This window comes from Equus caballus, chromosome 9 (assembly GCF_041296265.1).
Source record: "Equus caballus isolate H_3958 breed thoroughbred chromosome 9, TB-T2T, whole genome shotgun sequence".
In the NCBI taxonomy this organism is placed as follows: Eukaryota; Metazoa; Chordata; class Mammalia; order Perissodactyla; family Equidae; genus Equus; species Equus caballus.
This window is the reverse complement of record NC_091692.1, coordinates 65,935,939-65,955,786: the sequence shown is the minus strand read 5'-3', so window position 1 is coordinate 65,955,786 and position 19,848 is coordinate 65,935,939. Positions and strand designations below refer to the sequence as shown.

Genomic DNA, 19,848 nt, shown 5'->3' with positions numbered 1-19,848 from the left:
TGCAGCTTCCACGGGAGTACCACTTCCTTTGCCCTCTGCAGTCCTGACATTGTTCTCTTTTATAATCTCCGCTACTGCAATTCTATGTTTTGCCCTTTATGCTTCAGCCAGCGTGGTTTACTTAAGATAATTTACACATGGTGTTTCTCCTCCATCCCTTCCTTCATCCTGTCCCTTCGGCCTATTTTTCTTCTTTCACATCTTCTACCTCTTTGCCCTTCCATTGTCTTCATCTTTGGATATTCTGGTCCTTTAGGAAGTTTCCCTGACCCATTCATTCCTGGTTAGGCGCCATCCCCTCTTTATATTTCTTTTCCAAAATATATTGTGCGTCTGTCTATCACAAAACTCAACTGAAATAGAATGATCTCTTATTTTTTTTTAAAGATTAGTACCTGAGCTAACAACTGTTGCCAATCTTTTTTTTTTTTCTGCGTTTTCTCCCCAAATCCCTCCCGTACGTCGTTGCGTACTTTTAGTTGTGGGGTCATTCTAGTTGTGGCATGTGGGACGCCACCTCACCGTGGCCTGACAAGCGCTGCCATGTCTGAGTCCAGTATCCGAACTGGTGAAACCCTGGGCCGCCGAAGCGGAGTGTGCGAACTTAACGACTCGGCCCCGGGGCCGGCCCCAGAATGCTCTCTTATGAGTCTGTCTCTCCCACTGTCTTATAAGTTCCTTATACGTTTTTGTACTTCCAAGAATCAAGCCAAATAGGGTGCATTCAATAAGTGTTTTGTGGATGATGAACAAATGATCGAGGAAGCAGCAATCTGTCTAACAGTCTGTGGCCCAGAGATCTGGGAAGTCAAAGAGATTTGTGGGAAGAAGGAAATATATCTTGAGGAAATCCCCCAAAAGAACAACAGTCATCCACAAATGGCTAATTTTATTGCAGCATCATTCATCCACAAAGAAATTAAAGCAACCTAAAAAACCAACAGTGGGAATATGATTTAATACACTGTGCTATATCCACTAGATGGAATATTATGCAGCTTTTAAAAATTGTAATCATGAACTAGGAAATATATGGAAAAATGTTTATGATTTGCTAAATGAAAGAAAAAGACTATAAAATTCCCTCCACACCAATGATTACTACCATATAACAATATCATAATGTCTGGACACAAACTGATATTGAATATATAAAAATGAAAATCTTTATATTGGAATCTGGAAGTATGTGTGCTTTCTTGTTTAAAAAATAATAGTTTAACATTGCTTTATGTTAGTTTCACATTTTAATAAGGGTGGTTAACAACTCATGAAGGATCCCCTGAAGTAACTCATCCCGCAGTGAGCTCTAAGCACGGACGCATGAGAAACGTAAGCAGTCAGGTATGCATTCAGGAGGAGCAAAGCACCTTTGAGCAAAGATGTGGGTGATCAGGACCTCCAGGGGCAGAGACACAGGACATAGCAGGCTTCATGGTCACGTGTCTGCAGGTACTGCTCCTGAGAACACCCGTGGACAAAAACAGAAACTTGATTTACAGGAACCAGGACCAAAAAGCAACATCAATATTCTTTATGTTTACTAAAATAAGGTCTTCAAAATAGCACAATACACTAAAAGCCTATCAATATAATTTTTCACAAGTGTGTTACATTTAATTTCCATTTATTACATCTTCCTAGCTTTTCAGTGTGTTTTCTTTTGTTGGAGAGAAGATGCATACGAAGAGAATAGAGACCATTTTTATTACTTAGGCCCAATCGATTAAGCAAAATCTTGCTGCTTTCGGGTCTTACACCTTGGAGTGGGGCAGCAATGTGACTATCTCGTAGAGAGTGGAAGAGAGCTAGCAATGAACTGTCTTGGGATGGGGCCTTCACGAGGGCTTGTTTCCTGCCAGGAGCAAGTCCACGTCCTCTGAAAGAGACTGGAGATGAACTGTCAATGTAGCTGCTGAGAGGAGTGGTCAGCAGTGGTTACCTGGAGCTTGCATCCACACGTGCCAGAAAAGGAGTTGGTGTTTCCCAGCAAGGAGGATTTTTGAGCAAAAGCAATTGAAGAAAAGATGAGAAAAAGGATCCAGTATTTGGATGTCATTTGCCACTCCCAGGTTGTAAGAAAGTCACATTACAACCATACTTATCAACTAAGTGCTTTTCGAATTCTTACCTCTTCTCCTTCTCCCAGCTCCTACTCTGGAGAAGCCAAAGGTTGCATCGTGAAATGGGGGCCGAGAGGTTTTACATTGCCTGAGAGATTGAAGTTTTAATATTAAGCTATATTAGACTTTTTTTTTTTTAATTTTGAAAGCATTTTAGACTTACAGAAAAGTTAGAAAAATAGTCCGGAGTGTTCTCATATAGTTTCACCCAACTTCCCCCTATGTTAGCATCTTCCATAACCATAGTACAATTTTACAAATTACAAAATCTATGTTGGTAGAATGCTATTACCTGAGCTACAGATTGCAATCAGATTTCACAAGCTATCCCACTGATGTCCTTTTAATGTTCCAGAATCCAACCCATATTGCATTTCGTTATATCAGTGTGAACTCATGGATATTTACTTAATTCTATGGGTTATAACGCAATATTATCATTAATTATTTTACTGCTGAAAAATTCCATCTTTGGCCCTTGGAAACTTTTTTAGGTTGGTTCCTGTGCCATTTTGACCTGTCCCCATTCTTTTTTGACCATTTCTTTACTTTTGTCACCACAAGATGATCCAGGCTGATCTTGTGTTTTCCCTGCCTCAAGCCAGGAATCAACCACGTCTCCAAGCAGGCATTTTCTTTTCCAGGATCCAAGCCAGAATCACAAATTTCATTTCTTATCTAAAACTAGTTTGGTTCCTTCGTTCCTTTTTTGTGTGTGTGAGAATGGTATTTAGAAACCATCATATGGATGCCAGATGGTAATTATTGATAAGGTTTCGTTGCTTCTGGGCATTCTCAGTCAACATAGGAGCTTGGACTACATATATATATTATACATATACATACACACACATATATGTACATGTATATATGTGTATATATATACATATATACATATACACACACGAACCCATGCACACACACACATCTATATTTATCCTTATTTATGTATTCATATAAGCATACATGCCTGTGTGCACACACAAAGCAAAAATGTGAATTCATATTGATACTTGTGACTTCAATCTAATGCTTTTTGATGCATTCTAGCTTCCTGCCCCCGCCCCCAGCCCGCTGCATTATTTGTTACTTCTTTGTCTAACAGTGAAAATCCTGGCTCTCAATATCTACAATGTATTTACTTATTTTTCAAATCTACTATAAACATAAAGTTTTTGCAGAGATGGTAAGCTACAGTTCTGTGAGAAACAAACGTCCTGACCAGAATACAATAGTGTGTATGGTTCTTTTGGTCTTTTGTCTTATGTTATCCAGTCACAATACTATTTTCCACTTTGTGTGGTAATGTTATTCATTTTTAATACAATTAGGTTCATTTCCGTGGTATTTACTGTGATTTCCCCACACATTGTTGTTGACTCAAAAAAAATTATATGCAGTAAAATTTGCTCTTTGTGGTGGACAGTCCTGTGGGATCTGACATATGCACAGAGTTGTGTATCTACCACAAAAGTCATGATATAAAACAGTTCCGTTATCCTAAAAATTCCCTTTGTAGTCAACAAACCCCTTCACTCTCTGTCCTTGTTAACCATTGGTTTGTTTTCCTTTCCAATAGCTCTGCCTTCTAGAATGGCATAAATAGTATAATATAATATGTAGTCTTTTGTGTCTGGTTTCTTATGCTTAGCAAAATGCAATTAAGATTCATCCATGTTTGTTTTTATGGATGTACCCCTTTGTTTATGTGTTCACCAATTGAATAACGTCCAGGATGTTTCTAAATTTTGGCAAGTCTGAATGATCTGCTATGAACATTTACACACAGATTTTTGCATGAGATTTTTATTTCATTTGTGAATATCCAGAAAGAGAATTGTTGGGTCATATCAAATATATGAGTGTATGTTTAACTTCATAGCAAAAAAAACAAGCAAAAACCTGCTGTAGTGTGTTCCACAATATCTGCACCATTTTGATTTTGTACTCCTACTAACAATGAAGTGAATTCTAGTTGCTCTGCATCCTTGCCAGCCCTTGATATTTAATTTTTTTAGCCATTCTAATAAATATACAGTGTTATCTCTTTGTGGTTTTAATTTGTATTTCCCTAATCACTAATGATATTGAGTATATTTTCATATGCCTATTTGCCCTCTGTATATTTTCTTTGATAAGTTGTCTGTTAAGATCTTTTGACCATTTTTTAATTGGATTGTTTGTTTTCTTATTGCTGAGTTTCAGGAGATTTTAATCTATTTTGAATAGAAGTCGTTTGTCAGAAATAATACTTGCAAATACTTTCTTCCAGTCTGTGGCTTGTCTTTTCTCTCTCTCAATAGTGAGTTTTGTAGAACAAACTTTTTTAATTTTGATAGTCTAATTTATCATTTTATGTGAATCATGGTGTTGGTGTCATATCAAAAAACTCTTTGTCTAACCAAGTAATAAAGATTTTTCCTTCATTTTGTTCTAGAAGTTTTACAGTTTTACATTTTATATTTAGATTATAAACCACTTTGAGTTTATTTTTGTATATGTTACAAGGTATGGATACAAGATTTTTTGTTTTGTTTTGCTTTCTGCACATGGATGCCTAAGTGTTTAGCATTATTTGTTGAAAGGACTACCCTTTCTCCATTATTGCCTTTGCAACATTGTTAGAATTTAGTTGACTGTATTTGTGTGTGCCTACGTCTAGACCATATATTCTGTCTCATTGATTAATATGTCTATACTTTCACCAATACGATGCTGTGTTGATTAACAGTAGCTTTATAGTAATACTCAACTTTATCCGTCACTAGGGAAATGTAAAGAAAAACCACAATGAGATACCACTATCCACTAACCAGAATGGCTAAAATTAGAAAATACTGAACACAAAATATGGACAATCATGTGGAGCGACCACACACTTGTACGTTGTTGTTGACTGTGTAAAATATGAACAGTTTGTAAAATGATCTGGCCATTTCTTATAAAACTAAACACATTCCTTCTCTATCCCAGTAATTCCAGCTCTAGATATTTACACTATAGAAATGAAAACATATGTCCACAAAAAGTCTTGCAAGAATACTTATACCACACTTTTTTCCTATAATAACCCTAAACTAGAAACAGCCCAAGGTTCTTCAATAGGCAAAGGGATAAACAAACTGTACATAATAGAATATTCAGTAATAAAAAGCCCTGAACTACTCCTGTTACATGCTGAGTGAAACAAGCCTTGTCCAAGACTACCTATTGTATGATTCTATTTATACGAATTCTAGAACAAGCAAAATTAACTTATGGTGTAAAAAATATCAGAGCAGTGGTTGCCTGCTGGGTAGAATGGCGTTGAGATTGACTGGCAAGGGCCATAAAGAAAATTTCTGCAGTAATGATAATGTTCTGCATCTTGAGGGGTGTTTGAGTTGTACAGGTGTATGCTTTTGTCAATACTCATTGCATGGTGCACTTAAATGTTTTGCATTTCATTGAATGCAAAATTTACTTTGGAAAAAAAATTAACACTTACTGTTCCAGTATTAAGATGTCTAGAGGTAGATAGTTGCAGGGTTCTATGGATCGATGATGTTATGAAAGACCCATGCTCTTTCCTACCTTCCAATTGGTGGTGCTCCCAATGTTGGCTTTTCATCGTCATGCTCATTGCCTGACGATCAACGTGGCGACTCTAATATTGCACTGAACGACCCGTTGATCAAGTCCACAAGCTACAGAGTCACACTGGGTTTGAATTCTGATCTTTCTACCTATTGGTTTTGTTATTTTGGACACATTTTTTTAACTTCTCCAAACTTCAGCTTCCTACCCCTAAAGTAAAGGTCATCATACCTGCTCCAATAGATTGCTGTGAAGAGTAAATGAGGTAATCCGTGTCAAATGCTCAGCATAGCACCTAGAGCATAGTAAATTTTTTTGGTATCAATACACATAGTTGAGATCACACTATGTTAATCTTACAGGGAGCTTTCACGTTGCTTAGTTGTTAAGTTGTTAAGTTGTGCTTAGCTGGCAACCTCATTTTTAGAGAGCTAATACTGCAATTGGAAGTAATGTAATCTACTTAAACTCTCTTTGAGGTAATTTCTTTTAGATAAATTCATCTGGGACAATTTTCACCACCAAAGGAAATTTTGTGTGTGAGCTGATTTTGTTTTTAAAAGTGCTTTTGCTTTTCAGACTCCTAAATAAAATTATCCTATACCCTGGAGTTTGTAGGAATGGCTGGTGGTACAGTTCTCCAGCAAGAGCTAATGGTCCTCCAACTTGGTCTGGAGTGATTATTGAGGTTGAGGCTGCCCTGGAGCAGTTAAGCTCATAATCAAACACACTCCTCATGGTTTTCCCCATCTGTGCCTCCACTGAGGTGCCATGTCATGCTTTTGTAAAAGTAGCCTGTTCTTTCAATTGAGTAACCGAGATTTGGCGAACTCAAAGACCTCAAGTACCTACTCTTGTCAATTGAGTCAAGATCAAGTTTCAAAGCTCAGCAGTGGGGCTGAGCTTGGGGGGAGGGTGGCTGGGGCTTCAAATCCATGAGTACATCACCCCCATCCTCACCCTAATCGTATCCACTAGGTCTTACAGGATTGTTGCATTTGGAATTCTTTTAGGATAATTTTATGGATTATTGGCAAACTTAACAATGGGCACACATGACTTTAATAACCAGAAAAGAAAACAAATATATTTTAACTTTTGGAAAAAGATTTTCTTTAGAAGTCATTTACGGGCTGATCCATTGTTTTGTTTTGTTTTGAGTTTTTCTAAATTTATCTTTCATGGTCTCCGTTTTCCATATTATTTATTAAATTGTGTATTTGGATGTTAACCCCTTGAATCTTCATGTATAAAATCTCTAAGATGAGAACAAGGGGGTCATTGTGAAGGTGAAAAGAATACTTCACAGATGTTCGGTGAATGGCAGTCATTTTCCAATATGTAATTTACCAAAGGCCTACTGTGTGTACAATTTAACATAAAAGTGACATTATACGTCTGATAGGAGAAATAAAATGAGACATTTTTTATAAACTACCTAGAATGGCGAAATAATTTTTGGCATATTTTCTTCCACTCATCAAATGTATTATTTGTGAACAGAGCTTAAAACACACATGCTAGGATGCTTACATAGCTCATTTTCTGCATCCAAAAATGTTTTATTTCCCCTTTTTATAGGAAAAAAAGTCTTGAGGAATTTTCATTTTATGTTTCCTGGTACATTTTGCACTTCCTGGGAAAGACTTGGGGAGGCAAGAAAAAGATCTGGGGTATCCACAGGGTTTGGAACATAATAACCAGTACTGATGTGCACTAGAGCATAGCCTCTGCTGGTTCTGTTCTCCTGCATTTGTGTCCATGTTGGCCCAGGTAATAACCCTTCTGATCACACTATTCCCTCTAGAGTTTGAAACCACAGGGCCTTTAAACCTGGCCCCGGAGATCAGCGATCCTCTCTGCTACTCTGCCCACTGTTAAAGGGAACTGCTCAGAGTTCTGTGCATCTGGATTCTTCCTGGGGTTGTCTTTTCTGTAATTAGATTCTGTACCGTTTCACATTCTTCATGGAAGCCTCTGTGAAGGAAAGCAATCCAAGGGACTGTGACTGTTTCTGGCCTGTTTCAACTATGCAATGTGAAGCTGGGGTAGTTCTCCAAGGGAACATTGTTTCGTTTTGCTGTAGGCCTCATTACCTGTGAGAATAAACGTGTTCATGTTTAAAAAAACATTTTGTTTGGCTCTTTCCTCAGCTTGCTCATGTAGTACTTCAAACTCCTGAAATGCTCCTTTTGCCTGAGAATTAATAGGAGTTTCCTTCAGGGTGCCTCACAGGCAGCTTCTAGTCAGCTCTTTACAGAGACTGCTGCCTCTGCTGCGGCTTCCATCTGACACTGTTGCTTCTTCTCTGCCTTGCCATGCATCCTGGGCTCCAGGTGGACACCACTTCTGTCACTTTCTAATGACTGTCACTGAAGTCTCCCGTCGGGCTCATCACTGATGCACTGAGCCTTCCAGGGACCGACCTGAAAGACCATGTCTGAAAACAAGAGAAGAAAGCCTCTCTTCCTTTTCCTTAGGCTTTTTGGTCCCAAGGCAGAGTGCATGGGCCCCATGCTGTGCACAGAATTTAGGTTTATTAGTGGTTTGAGTTTGTCCTTCTGCCTTCTTCTTCACTTAGGGTGAGGTATCTTCCAGAAACCTCCTTCCCTCTTGCAAAGAGAACTTTGGCAACCCTCTCTCATGAGCTTTCTAGACATTCTCTGACATGTCTTAATTCCAGCTTAGTTCAAGATTGCACGCTCTGCTCCAAAAATCTGCTTTTAGATTGGTAGAGACTACCTGAGACATACATTATTATACACACAAAAGTCTGCTTTTATAAAAAGGATTCACTTTTAAGGTGGAGTGGAGATGGAAGGTCAGAGGACAGAAAGCTGTAGAGTTAAAAGAGAAATCACTAAACCTAAGCAGCTTTTTCCCTCACTTACATAATGATGAGTGTGTATGATGATGAAGCCTTTGCTCCATCAGTAACTTAGTCCTGCGCGGCGTGGAATCCAGAAAGGCCCAGGAGAACTGACTGGCTGGCTCACAGGGTAGGTTAGGTACTTATGTTATAACTCAGTGATTATTTCTCATGCCACAGCTCAAGGGCTCAGAGATCAAAGAGTAAACGTCCTTCCCTGGATACCAGCTCTGCACCGGTTCAACACCGCTAAGTTGCTTTTAAATTCCATGCTGCTCCCATTGTCGCAGGACTGCAAATCCTCCCCAGGGGCCGAGTGTGGGGCAAGCTGACCTAAGCTATACCTTGAGCCAGCCTCCAAAGTGGGCACACTGAGGTCACCCTTAACCCGGCTTCCCACACAATCACTCAGAGCTCTCCCAGAGAGCGAAAGGAACAGCTATACTTAGATTTTTCATTTAAAATTTGGCACTGCCTGAAGTCATTTCCATTCCTTCCAACGGCTGTTGCCATTATATTAAAAAGAGTAAATTTGCTGCTGCATTACTGACTGCCCAGAAAATCCAGCTGAAATCTGCTACTGCCAAAGCTGCAGTTTCAATGCAAGGCCAGAGACTTGAAATAGCTCCTGCTAGGGAGGATTTTCTGCTCTCTAGAAAAAAAGTTTTTTGATAAAGTCTCAGTTTGAAGGATTGGACATGGGCCATTAGAAACAGAAAATGGTTGTCCCTGTCTCTCTCTATTTCTGCCGGCCCCATTTGCGTAATTCTTAAAGGGAAAGTCTCCTCAGAGTGGTGGCGCTTGGTGTCTTTGATCAGAGTGAGGGGATTTTTCTTTACTTACATTTTGCCGAAGTCTCTAAAGTCTTTCTTTAGACGCCCATTCTCCACACCTAAAATGTTTATGTTTACAGGCTCACCAGTATACGGAGCTATGTTTTAAAAACCGGTGGAAAGAGAGCAGTAAAAAAATGAAAGTTCTTCTCAGAAGGTCCCCGGTCTCCTGAGATTTAACTTGATTTTGTTTACTTATTTCGTAGCACTGCAGACAAGAAAGCAGGAAGATACCGAAGTAGGTGTTTTCTTTTTTTTCTCGTGCGTCTAACCTGACATTATCTCAGACCTAAACCTTTCTAGAAGATTGAACATGGGATGTATGGTAATGAAGGGAAAACAAGAAACTGATAAGAGAATACTTTATTTTAATAAATGTGTAATTTTGTGGAAGTTAGTTTAATGTTTTGCAGTTAGTAGGATATTTGCCATTTTCTTAAAATATATTAAGAGAATCACGTCTGACAACTTGGTTGTCTAGTTGGCTGACAATCTGGGAGCTTTGAAAACCACATTTTAACTCTCTAGTGTGTTAGTAGGATGAACCTGAACGCCTAAGAATCAGAATACGGAGCTGCTCCCACCCACTGACATAGGCTGTGACCTCTGTAGGGAACTCTGGTAAAATGTTCAGAGGAGCTCTAACCTTCCTGGAAGGTTCTTTCCATCCAGAAGATTTAGTTTAATTTCTTGAGGCTGTACAAAACACATTGAACTCCTTTCTGAAAGACACTGTTTAAAGATCATCTTTGCTCCTCCCTGAGAATATTGTAGCATCTTGGATAAATACCCTGCAGCCCAATTGGTCACATAATGTGGATTGCATATCCCTTTTTACGGTTGTGGTGTGCCCTCTCCCTGCCTCTACGTGTGCTTTGCCTGGTCTATTTCTTAGAGAACCACCCATGGGCTGCTGGAGACTCTTTTGTGGGCAAGTGGAAAACTAGTATGTCTGGGAATCTACTACCCATGCTCAGGCCTTTGGCCAATGAGTGACAGATGGAGAAGTTTGAGAACCCAGGTCCCTCACCTCAGTTCAGGACCACTTCGAGGTGTCTCTTTTATTCGAGAGCTTCCTCAATAGAATCAGGTTGAAGTGAGGCTTCAATTACCCACTGCTTGGCCTCCTCCCCTTCCCTGTCCTGCGTCCAGACAATCTCCCTCATCAGCCTTCCTCGGAGCACTTCCTTAACAAACCACTTTCACTTGAGTCTTCATTTCAGAATCTGCTTCTTGGTAACTTGACTTAAGACAGTAGTGCATCTTCCCCTTGATAAGCACCAATCAAAAGAAACTTTTTGGGGGCTGGCCCCATGGCCAAGTGGTTAAGTTTGTATGCTCTGCTTATGTGGCCTGGCCTTCACTGGTTCTGATCCTGGGCATGGACCTACACACTGCTCATCAAGCCGTGCTGTGGTGGCATCCTACATAGAAGAACTAGAATAACTTACAACTAGGATACACAACTATGTTCTGGGGCTTTGGGGAGGAAAAAAAAGAGGAAGATTGGCAACAGATGTTAGCTCAGGGCCAATCTTCCTCACCAAAAAAAAAAAAACCTAAACATGATTCCATGAGTAGTCCAATCAGTATAGAGTAAAATATAACTAATTTCTAGTTTATTCTAGGCACTGTATTTCCACTACTGCAGCTTAAGTTTGCATTCTACATTTAGACAACCATATCACACCATTGATTGCAATCACTGCCAATTAAATCCCTGGTATGCTTTCCTGTATGGGCTATTAAAGTGCAGAATCCCTTCAGTGGGTCTGGAGGCATGGAGAATTCAGTGCTTACATTTTGTTCGTGCCCTCTTTGCTGCTAAGAACACCAAAGAGAGACACATCATCATCATGGCAGAATACGTTTTCTACTGTATTGCCCCCGAAGAACACTGATTTAGACAATCAACCATGGATGAGAAAGCCTTTGTGGAAGTGCAGGAGTCCAATGGAGAAAATCCAGTACATCACTGGGGCAAAAAAAAAAAAAGCCAAGACTGGACACATTGAATAGGGTAAGAGGAAAAGTTTCACTTTACCCATGTCATGTCTCCCCCAACGCAGCACAGCTCAGTGCCGAGAGAACTTGTTGGGTCATAATTACTCTCCTGGGGGAAAGTGAGAACATGTGAGTGAGCCCTCGGCTTTCCCAGCTATGCAGGAAGCTTCCAAAGAGACTCCTTTCTCTCTTGTTCTATCCAGAAACTGAAGAATGCTGTGTGACTAAGGGTCAGGGAGTAGCTGAGAGAAGAGCAGACAGGCCTCTTGGGGTCATCAAAGGGCTGCGGATCCTATTAACCACATCACAGATTCCATCAGGAAGGCTGTCCATGAGCCGCTGGGGACATTTGGCCTGCAGATTCCCCCAAATGATTCGCAGTCACCAAAAATGCTCCACACCCCGACCTGGCAGCTGGCTCCTTTTGTGCACTCCCAATGGCAGTGAGAGTGAGTCTTTGGAGATGGCCAGTGAGCATGTGCAGAAGGCCGACCCAAGTCTACAGACCTGGCAGGAACCAAATTTGAGTGTTCAGCATGGCACTAGGGAAAGTAAAAGGGAGGATGGCAAAAGCAATCTTGAGAAAGAAGAACAAAGTTGGAGGCATCATGCTTCCTGATTTCAAAGTGTATTACAAAGCTATAGTAATCAAAACAGTGTGATAGTGGCATAAAAACAGACACAGAGATCAATAAAACCAAATAGAGGGCTCAGAAATAAATCTATGCATATATGGTCAATTAATTTTCTTCAAAGGAGCCAAGAATATACAATGGGGAAAAGATAGTCTCCTCAATAAATGGTGCTGGGAAAACTGGACAGTCACATGCAAGGGAATAAAACTGGACCTCTATCTTACACCATACACAAAAATGAACTCAAAATTAAAAACTTCAACATAAGACCTGAAACCATAAAACTCCTAGAGGAAAACATAGGGTAAGCTCCTTGATATTTGTCCTGGCAGTGATTTTTAGGATTTGACACCAAAAGCAAAGCCAATAAAAGCAAAAATAAATAAATGGGACTATATAAAACTAAAAAGCTTGTTCTCAGCAATGGAAACCATCAACAAAATGAAAAGGCAACCTATGGAATGGGAGAAAATATTTGCAAACCACGTATCTGATAAGGAGTTAATACCCCAAATATATAGGGAGCTCATACAACTCAATAGCAAAAAACCAAATAACTCAATTTAAAACATGATCAAAGGACCTTAATAAATATTTTTCCAAAGAAGATGTACAAATGGCAACAGGTACATGAAAAGGTGCTCAACGTCAGTAATCATCAGGAATATGGAAATCAAAACCACAATGAGCTATCACCTCACATCTGTTAGGATGACTATTATCAAGAAGGTAAGAGATAGCAAATGCTGGTAAAGATGTGGAGAAAACAGGACCCTTGTGCACTGTGGGTGGGAATATAAACTGGTGCAGCCACCATAGAAAACAGTATGGAGGTTCCTCAAAAAACTAAAAATAGAACTACCATATGATCCAGCAATCCGACTTACGGGTATATATTCAAAGAAACGACACCATCATCTTGAGGAGTTATCTGTCCTCCCGTGTTCATTGCAGCATTATTCATTATTCAGCAGTATCCAAGGTATGGAAACAACTTGTGTCCACCAACAGATGAATGGATCAAGATATACATATATCTTGATTTATTCCATTCTATATATATATCTATGTATATATAGTTCCATTATATATATATAAAATGAAATATTATTTAACCTTAAAAAAAAGAGAATCTTGTCATTTGCCACAACATGTATGAAACTTGAGGGCCTTATGCCAAGTGAAATAAGCCAGACAGAGAAAGAAAAATACTATATGGTATCACTTATATGTAGAATCTAAGAAAAAGGTAAAAACGTGGACTCAGAAACAGAGACTAGAGTGTTGCTGGGGTTGGGAGCAGGGGAAATAGGGAGAATTTGGTAAAATGATTCAAATTTTCAGTTATAAAATGAATAAGGTCTGAGGATCTAATATATAACATGATGACTGTAATTGATAACCCTGTATCGTATAATTGAAACTTGCTAAGAGAGTAGAACTTAAATGTTCTCACACTCAAAAAAGGTAAATATGTGAGGTGACAGATGTGTTAATTAACTCAATGGGGTGAATCATTTCATAATGTATATGGATATCAAATCATCATATTGTATACTTTAAATGTCTTACAGTTGTATTTGTCAATTACACCTTAATAAAGCTGGAAAACATGAAGTTAAAAATAGAACTACCATATGATCTAGCAATTCCACCGTGGGGTATGTATCCAAAGGAAATGAAATCACTATCTCAAAGAGGTATCTGCACTCTCCCGTTCATTGCAGCTTTATTCACAATAGCCAAGAAGTGGAAACAAATGTTTATCAATGGGTGAATGGAGATAAAGAAAATGTGACATATATAAGATACATATATATACATATACATACACACCCACATACATATATACACACACATTGGAATATTATTCAGTCATAAAAAGGGAGGAAATTCTGTCATTTGTGACAACATGGGTGGACCTGGAGGGCATTATACTGATAGAAATGAGTGAGACAGAGAAAGACAAACATGTATGATCTCACATATTCCACAGATATATGTGAAATATAAAAAAGCTAGACTCATAAAAGAGAGTGGAATGGTCATTGCCAGTGGCTAGGGTTTGAGGGAAATGGGAGATGGTCAAAGAGGACAAATTTCCAGTTGTAAGATAAATAAGTTTTGGGGATCCAATGTACAGCAGGATGACTATAGTTAACAAGGTTTATTATATACTTGAAAGTTGCTAGGAGTGTAGGTCTTAAATGTTCTCACCACACAAAAACAAATGATAAGTGTGTGAGGCAGTGGAGGTGTTAACTAACCTTTTGTGGCAATCATTTTGCAATATATTCATGTATCAAATCAAGTTGTACACCTTAAACTTACACAATATTGTATTTAAATTATTTCTCAATAAAGCTGGAGAAAAAGAAAGAATACAGAAGCTTGCTAATAGGGAAATCTGGAGTTATGAAGGTTATAGTCAGACTTCTAGTTCTGAATATATTGTAGCCTCGATAACTGAAAAACTCCTCCACAACACATAGATACAGTAGATAAAATATAACAAACAATTTTTTTTGCTTTTTAGAATTTGATTTTTCAAGAGGTAATATATTTACATGGTTTAACAATGAAATGCACAAAAGCATTTACAGTAAATTCTCCCCAACCCTGATGCCTAGCTTTCCAGCTCCCTTACATAGAGATCACAAAAACCACCAGTTCATCGTGCATCTTTCTAGAGATAGGCATGCATCTAAAAGAAAACTGTATGTATACACTATATTTTTATATAAGTAGAATGCATAACATACATGCTATAATTCATTGTGCTTTTTTCACTTAAAAGTACATTTTAGAGACAGTTTCACATCTAAACATAAAATATCTTTGTTCTTTTTTTCTTTAAACTGTATTATATGGCTATTTAAAAGAGGTCATCTAACAAGTTCCCTAATGATTGACTTCTAAGTCATTTCAAAACTTTTGCTGTTGTAAATTATGCTGCAAGAAACCTGGGGGTCTAGGGTATGCACCTTTGAAAGCTTGATCAGTTTTGCAAAATTTTCCTGTATAGAATTCTAAAATTGATGCTTCTAATCAGCAATTCCCCTGCCTTCTGCCCAATGCACTGGTAATAAACAATCCTTTAAATATATAGCTCAACTGGAAATACAATCAGGGATCAGAAATGAGAAAGAAACTTAAAATCAGACCAAGCAATGGTATGATGAAACTGTGACTATCATGGAAGGGAAATCCAGACTCTAAATCTGGGAATTTAGGTTTTAACCGTCATCAGCTAATGAACAGAGGCTCCCTTGATAAAGGGTTACATTCAGTGAAAGGGTGGTCTAGAAATAATATACCAGTCAACACAGGGAGAAGATAAGATAGATATCCTGTTTGGGTTTAGACTGTAGGACACAAATTAAATTATTTCCAGGTTGGAATTTAAATTTATGCTATCTGGATGTTCCAGTTACTCCCAAGCCAAGAAACAAACATAAAACATGTTCTTAGAGAATCCTACTTCTGGCCATGAAGGAGTAGCTTGTAATGGCCCAGTCTTTTGCCAAAAATGATTGTATAACTGAAGAAAATATATAAAATAACTATTTTAGATGTTGGAAAACTGGCAGTGCAGGTCTATGATTCCTGAGAGAATGAACTCAAACAAGGTGGGCCCCAAGACCATGAAGCCCTTCTCTCTGGGGACACATACAGATGGCCACATAGGCGGCAGACCACACACAGAGCACAGTGGTTTTGCTGGGTCGGAAGACAGATACGAAAGTAAGAGGCTATTAGAGTAGCTGGAATTTGTGAAGTCGGATAATCAGAAATAAGACAGCTTGCAGAGAAACAGCTGCCAAAACCTGTTTGTGTCCCCTTGAGTTTTCGTTTAAAATATAAGCTTTGTATTCATAGGGCAAGTCTCTATGAAGCCAGACAAAGAATATTTACAGGCAAAAAACAGCTTCTAGGGATCTGCAAGCAAAACAACTATTGGAGCTCACACAGTTCTGGAGCCATTTGAGACACCAGCCAGTGTGGGGAAACCTCAGTGAACACCCCAGGAATTTAGTAGAGCAGAGAAATTCCCACTCAATCCACAGTGCTGTTCAAGCCTGGAATTTAAACGAGAACGAGAGAAGACGACCACGTGGACAAGGGTATGCTTTCTAAAAACAGACACCATAAATTCCGTGCATGCATGACTTCTCTTTCTGTGTCTTATATATTTAGTCATAATTATTTTCAGCAAAGTAGTCTGACAATCAAGGATGCTGGTAGAAGTCCTTCCTTTTAGTAACTTTCCTGCTGGATTTTTCTGATAATACACACTAAGCTCTGACCACTGGGTATGAGAGTTCCAGGGTCTCGTTTCATGCAACTTAAGTGAGGTGAACTCCCAAGTCATAAACTTTGCGCAGCACTCGTGACCGTAGCTACTTTTAATTTCTTTCACATTGACTTTTTGATGAGCCAAATTCCATTATCGTTTTCAGACATGAGCTTAAAATAGGAATAAAAGAATGTAGGTGAACAGAACATATAAAGACACTCCTGGAAAACTGCCACATAAAGCTGTATATATTTCAGGGAAGGCTTTTTGAATGTATATAATGTATTCAGTCTATAGTTTAAAAAATCAAGTTTCTTCCTTTAGTGATGTGTCAATGCTGGGTTGAGCCTTAAACGTTTTAAACTTTTCAATAGAGCCCTGAAATCAGCTTTAAGAGAACAATATACCAGTACAATAGGTGTTCACTATATATGGTATTAATAAGCTTAAGGTATTTGTATATATAAATATAAGGTCCTGGTCTCACATGGAATCTTCATTTGTAGTATATATTTACCAGAAACTTAGAGATAATTTGTTAGTCTTTTAAGGAGAGAAGAAACAGGGAAAAGGGAAAGGAAGTTAAAAGGAAGAGAGGAAATAACTTGCTGTATTGTTTATAGTGAATGGAAAGTCATCATTAACCTCATGAATTAATATTTATATTTAAAAATATATTGAAGCGCTGACTAGGCACACATATCCTATCTTTTGGAGATATATACCCAACTAGTTGCCTTCTAATCAGACCAAGAACACATATAACAGTATATATTGCTAAAGCTTTAATTAGTACAATGAATCTTTATTTTTCCTTGACTCTTACAAAAACGTTTTTTATGCTAGCAATTAATGCATCTCTGTACTTCCTAAAGCTTTGAAGAAACCAAACCTGCTAAATGATCAATTCTAACATTGCTCAATGAGCTAACTTAAATATGAATCTAATTTAGGTATGAAGCATAAAGAGAGTTTTCTTTATTGCTATTTATAATAGTCAGCATTCTCCATAGAAACAGAACAAAGAAGGGGCTATATATATGGACACTGATTATATATATATGAATTTATTATATGTAATACATATATTGTATATATATATATATACATCTATTTTTTAAAGGAATTAGCTCACATGATTGTGGGGACTGCAAGTCTGAAATCTGTAGGTCAGGCCAGCAGGCTGGAAACTCAGGCAGGAGCTGATGCTGCAGTCTTGAGGGAGAATTTCTTCTCCATCTGTAGACGTGTAAAACTAGAAAATAAGTTGTCTGCTTCCTAAAACAATGGTGGCACAGGACAAGAGAGGATAGGATAGACACTCCCATTCCGTTAGACAATTTCATATATGTCTTCAAGGTAATCTAAACATTTTCTACTACGTGCTTCAAAATTCTTCCAGACTCTACCCATTATCCAACCTCAAAGCCACTTCCACATTTTAAATTACTTGTAACAGCAGCACCCCACTCCTCAGTACCAAAGTCCGTTAGTGTCCTAGAGCTGTCATAATAAAGTATCAAAGACTAGGTGACCATGGAGGCAGAGATTGGAGTGATATGTGTACAAGCCAAAGAACATGAAGAATTGCCAGCAACCACCAGAAGCTAGAAGGGTCAAGGAAATGTTCTTCTCTAAAGGCTTCAGAGGGAGCATGGCCCTGCTGATGCCTTGATTTTGGACTTCTAGCCTCCAGAACCATGAGACTAAATTTCTATCGTTACGCCACTCAGGTCGGTACTTTATTACAGCAGCCATAGCAAATGAACATGCTGTCAAATCTTACTTTTTCTTTATTCTTGTCTATATTCAATGGGTTTCTGTTCTTCAGGTACTTCTCTTTTTTTCTCTTCAACTTTGGAAAGTCATTATATTGATGATTATATTTTCTACTCTTTCTTTCTCCATTTCCTAAGTGCCAATGTATAGTAGTATACTCCCAGCTTGGCATTTGTACCAACTCCTTTCCTAACACTTACTCTTATGTGTACCAAATCTTCCTAACAGGAAGACCCTTCACATGTTCTACTACTGGCTCAGCCGTGCTGAAGACAGACACTCTTCACATGAAGACCAGATGTAGCAATGTAGACTCTACTAGGATATAAATCTGCATTATTGCAAACATGCAAGTAGATTTGTTCATTAAACATTTATTTTGTGTCTACCATGTTCCAGACACTATGCTAGTCACTGGATAGCACGACATCAGAAGCTTCAATAAATGCTTATTGAAGAAAAAATGATCAAGTTATATCCACATTAGTAACCCTCCTAATGATTGTCTCACCTTGCCAAGAGCCAACCTGCTCACAGGTAGTAGCTGTACTTATGACTGTCCAGTCTTAGCTTCCTTCTCTTTCCTATTTTTCTATGTCGCTGAGACCCCAGCATGTCCCACAGCCCATTCACTGGATTCAAATTCAACCTCTGTCATTCATCGCCTTTGAGACTTTGAATTCTCTGCATTGCATTTGTAACAGCTTCAAAATGTCCATAATTCATTCAACCTCCCAGAGGTGTTATGAGGATTCAGTAGGATTGCCTATATTGAGAAAATACAACGTGAACAAATATTAATTATTACTATTGCGGCTGTTAACGACCTGCAGTCTAATGAGGAAGGGCTGTCGAGCAATTATGCCTAGGTCTACAGAAAATGTGTCCTTGTCACCAGCTTGAGTGGTGTCTTTCTTGCCACCCTGACTTCTGTCTAACTTTGGTGTTTATTTAGGAAATTACAAATACAGCTTACGTTGGTCAGATCTAGTGTTTCTAGAGTTTAGATAATGTAGGGGGAAAGTGCTCTAAGGCAAATAAAGGCAAGTTCCTCTTGAGAACCTGAGAAAAGATCATGTCCTACTTGTGGATAAATGCGCTCTTAGCTCATTGCTCACTTTCGTTCCAGACTCATTCCTCTGTTTCTTTCCATTTATTGATCAAAAACACCTCTAAATTTAACCTCCATTTTGCCTGGAAACTGTAAAGGTAAATTCAGATATTGGTGTGGATTCCATTTCCACAACTTAGTAGCTGTGACTTTTTTGGCAAATCACTTGATCTCCCTGAGGCTCAGTTTCTTCATGTGTAAATTGAGAGAAATAAGGATTAGATGAAATAATCAGATGAAGAGTTAGCACGTGACATGGCTGACAAAATGATAGCACTTATTATCTCTATTCTTCAGTTACTGAGACACCCAGCATTTGCTTGTCATGGCACTGAACTCAGACCCATTCCTGGATCTTTCCTTTACAATCAACTCTTCCTTCAGCCATCTTTTTTTTTTTCAGTGCAACTTTCTTTCCTTTTTAAAACACACCTTACGGCGCCGGCCTGGTGGCGCAGCAGTTAAGTGTGCACATTCTGCTTTGGCCCCTGGTTTGGATCCCGGGTGTGGACATGGCACTGCTTGGCAAGCCATGCTGTGGCAGGCGTCCCGCATATAAAGTAGAGGAAGATGGGCACAGATGTTAGCTCAGGGCCAATCTTCCTCAGAAAAAAGAGGAGG

The 19,848-nt window shown here is 38.6% G+C and overlaps 1 long non-coding RNA gene across 1 annotated transcript in view; it reads left to right on the top strand.

Moving 5' to 3' along the window:
- Positions 1 to 15,911: 15,911 nt before the first annotated feature.
- Positions 15,912 to 19,848, top strand: part of LOC138915419 (uncharacterized) — a 51,204-nt gene continuing 47,267 nt past the window's right edge. Inside the window, exon 1 of the long non-coding RNA XR_011421340.1 lies at positions 15,912 to 16,164. This is a non-coding gene — a long non-coding RNA (uncharacterized lncRNA). The remainder of the gene's footprint in view (positions 16,165 to 19,848) is intronic.